Source organism: Temnothorax curvispinosus, unplaced genomic scaffold, assembly GCF_003070985.1.
Source record: "Temnothorax curvispinosus isolate PA1 unplaced genomic scaffold, ASM307098v1 QBEX01001369.1, whole genome shotgun sequence".
NCBI lineage: Eukaryota > Metazoa > Arthropoda > Insecta > Hymenoptera > Formicidae > Temnothorax > Temnothorax curvispinosus.
In genome coordinates, this window is record NW_020211149.1 from 9,709 (window position 1) to 13,659 (window position 3,951).

At 38.1% G+C, this 3,951-nt stretch overlaps 1 long non-coding RNA gene across 2 annotated transcripts; it reads right to left on the minus strand.

The window, feature by feature from the left end:
• Nucleotides 1-1,134: 1,134 nt before the first annotated feature.
• On the minus strand, nt 1,135-3,951 carry LOC112463129. 2 transcript variants are annotated; one of them, XR_003041745.1, is made up of 5 exons: nt 3,124-3,951; nt 2,827-3,038; nt 2,368-2,746; nt 1,269-2,299; nt 1,135-1,149 (listed from the first exon to the last, which is right to left on the minus strand). It is a non-coding gene; the product is annotated as an uncharacterized LOC112463129 (long non-coding RNA). The 2 variants fall into 2 exon arrangements; XR_003041746.1 differs by lacking the exon at nt 1,135-1,149 and having other exon boundaries at nt 1,818-2,299; nt 2,368-3,038.

Genomic DNA, 3,951 nt, shown 5'->3' on the forward strand with positions numbered 1-3,951 from the left:
TTCCCTGTTCCTATTGCCTATTGCCTAGCATTGTGCAAGGGGCTTAAGGTGGAAGCACATAAAATTGCAGGAGCCATAAGCAGAATGCAGAAGCCATATGCGCATGCGCTATGGTATCTGTTAGAGCTCTACGGATACCATAGCGCATGCGCATATGGCTTCTGCTTTCTGCTCTGGCTCCTGCAATTTTATGTGCTTCCACCTTTAAGGGCTCAGTCACAATGAGAAAAATAAGGGCCGGTATCACTGCCGGTATTCATAGGCCTAGTTTATACCGATCTCTTGATACGCGTATCATATAGTATATTTGAACTGATCAGCCAATAATCAGACTTATTTACTAGTTATTTACTATTTAATACGCGTATCAAGTGAACGGTGTAAACTAGACCATAGTCGGTTCTTATTTTAGACCGGCTTAAGTAATGTCTTAAGATGCTAATACGGCTTTGTGATTGGTTAATGACATCTTAAGATTGTACTTAAGACGATCTTAAATATAAGAACCGACTATGAATACCAGCCAAGAAATAAGATAAAGGAATAAGGAATAAGGCATGTTGCATCTCACTTTAATGTACGTGTATGTACTGAAGTGAGATGCGACATTCCTTTATTCCTTATTCCTTTATCTTACTTTTTATTTTTCTCATTGTGACTGAGCCTTAAGAATCAATCATAGGCCTAGTTTTACATCGATCTCTTGATACGCGTATTAAATAGTAAATAACTAGTAAATTAGTTTAACTATTATTGTCTGATCAGTTTAAATGTACATACTATTTGATACATTCGTATGTATTTGACCGGAAATGAATGTCCGGGAAAGAATCTACCATATGAAATCGTTTGTATTTCGTATGAAGACTTTTGAAGTGCAATTGAAAAGGTTTGTGAGTCATTCGTTTAATTGTAATTAATTAATTATTTTTACACCATGCATTTATATAGCCGAAATAGATAAATTAATAAGTTTTTATACGGAATCGTTTGTATTTTGTATGAAGAGTTATGAAGTGTGATTAAAAAGGTTTGTGAGTCACCCAGATAATTATAATTAAATATTTATAAACTCGGTAATTAGCCGAAATATAGATTATTCGTTATTCATGTTAAAAGAAGAAGGCGCTAGTGTTCCCGAAGGTCCGTCTGCAATCAGAATTAATATAAAGTTTTAAAAATTATTTTATACTGAAATAAATAAATATACAGGCTAATAAGCCTGTAGCTATAAGCGATAGTTGCTAATTAAGTTTGTAAAGATGTACCAGCTCTGTGCAGGGTGAAGAGCAGGTTATCTCAAACGCCCTGCCACAACCCATTAAAAGAGACTCAAATGTCATTACCGCTGAGAAGTACTTTTTGCCATTTAAGTTAGCATGTCAGAGCAACCGGATTGTCCATTGCGTTTCACCTTGAATTTTTTTTACAGTCGTTTATTAGAATTGCCCTACTTTTAAATTGAGCGCTTTTAAATGTATTATTATTAAACTACCGATATCGATATATTATTAGTAATTTAATATTAAAACTTGACAGAGTGACGTAAACTAATTCGCTCATAGTATTATAACAAACTATTATGCGTTCAAATTCTCGAAAGCTAATAGCTTCTTTACTATGCTCTCTCTTTATGTCGATCGATTCAGATAAAAATCTCCGAAGTCTTTCTTTCTCTCGCGATATTCCTAGAGTAAAACTGTACAAAAGCTCTACGAAATTGGCGATATTTTTCACGGATCTGGTTCGAGTCTCGGCTCTTGAGGAAGATGCGCATGTAGAAAGAGTACGCCAACACAGTTTATCCTGCTAAATGGTTATCAATTCTCTATAAGTTCTGTATTGTACATAAATTATAGAATATCTAAACGTTTCTTTTTTTTCGATGTCATGTGAAATTGTACAATAGAGTTACAAATAAAGATAAAGCCACACTTTACGTATAATCTGATTCAGTCTTTGCTAATGTTACATAATAACGTGCGAAAGAACTAACAGTTAGACTATTTAAGAATTTTAATTAATATTGGAAGCATAAAACTGTTCAGCTAGCTTTACACAAGATATTGGTCTTCTTTTTTATGAAATCGTCAAATTGTGATTATGATATATTTCTACATTATCACCAGCATCGAATCTAATCTTATTTATCGTGATACTCTTGAGAAACTGTTAATCCATTGTCTTAACTCGATCGCGGCGCAGAACTGCGTCCACCAATATTGTTCCTCTCCCTCCAATCGATTCCCGTAAAAGCTGTCTACATATTGAACAGTCGATACAACGACGGCGGATTAGTCTGAAATTAAGCACACGTTAACAATCACTCTTTTTGCTAAAATCACAATTCTCTTTTCAATCGCATACCTTGATTATGACATAGACCAGCACGGGAGTTAGATCGTCGGCAGCAGGTATGCCTCTTTCCGACGCCATGGAGAAGAGATTCATGGTAGTCGCGCAACGAAATACACACTGCAACTTATCCCTAGGAGTCTTATACGCCGATATCACAGCCAATTCAGCCTGCGCCCATGACCAGGGGCATTCGTAATGATAAACGTTTTTGAAATGCGTAGGTCCCTGTGATTTGGAGTTACAACCTTTACCAACTTATTGATGTGAAAAAGCTGGTCCCTATATACATCTCCATCTTCATTTAGATAGAGCGCATTGTGGTATACCCGTGCCATGACGGTTCTTTCCACCACGACTCTCGCCAAATCTAACTAGTTGGCGCTTGCCGCTGAAAGTAAGAAGTAAGTTCAGACGTCTCTGAGCACTCCGCTAAGATCAATTGCGAGATAAATAATTATATTCATGTACATTGCCAAATCGGATCGTGGTCCATTTCCACGTGGACTTTCCCTAGAAAATTATCCACGAGATCCTGTTTCTCGTCAGCTAGCGTAAGCTTTTTAAACTCTTCGCAGAAACGCAGGAGGAAAGCCTTCTTTTTTTCCAAAAATACCCTCACACAAACGGATACAAGATGATTATTGATAGCATCCCGATCGCACTTAACTCGCACGCATAATCTGAAAAATATTATTATTAAACGGTTAACATCTTACATTTACTTATACATTACACACAAAGATGATATTTATATATAAACAGTACCTATCTAAGTGAGCTAATGTCGACAGCAATCCCTGACGACATCTGATTAAATATGCGATATAAGAAGATCGCTTTTGATAATCCTCTCGAAGTGATTTAAAGAGCTTTCTACATCCATCGTCATTAAATAGACGCACATGCAACGTAAAGTTTCATGAAGATGAGCTAGTTAGACTTAGCTAACTAAGACTTAGCTCAGCTTCAGGGCTTCAGTTTTGCCGTTTGCTATGACAGAACCCTCCTGCTGACGCTCCTCATCAAGCCTCACGTTCTCTTCCTCCGCCTGAGTCTCTATTCGCGCGAAGATTACGTTGATCATCTGCGTGAGTCGCACAGGCTGTTGTTTGATTCACCAGGTTGCGCGACGACAAGTAAACGTTGTAAACAGTAAAAATTGTTAACAGTACCCTCGTATACCTCCACATGCTGGCTTGTCATTACAGTCAACAGAGCTTTAATAATCTGCAGCTGCACACTCTCATCGGTCTGTGGACCGGTGAAGCAACCGCAAATTGTCTCGACAATGCGCACAATCAGCAGCTTGTTAGGCTCCGTTGAATCAGGCACATTGCCAGTGAGATGGCTATATGCGATTAACTTCTGCAGGCAGTCCAGTGCTGTGTCATCACAATCCGTAGTGACTAGCTCTGACATGCTGACTCAAATGGCAAGAAGTACTTCTCAGCGGTAATGACATTTGAGTCGCTCTTAATTGGGCTGTGGCCCAATTAAGGGCGTTTGAGATAACCTCTTCACCCTGCACAGCTGGTGTACATCTTTGATCTCGTTACGGAGATCTTCTGCAAGATGGAAATATGAGTGACAAAC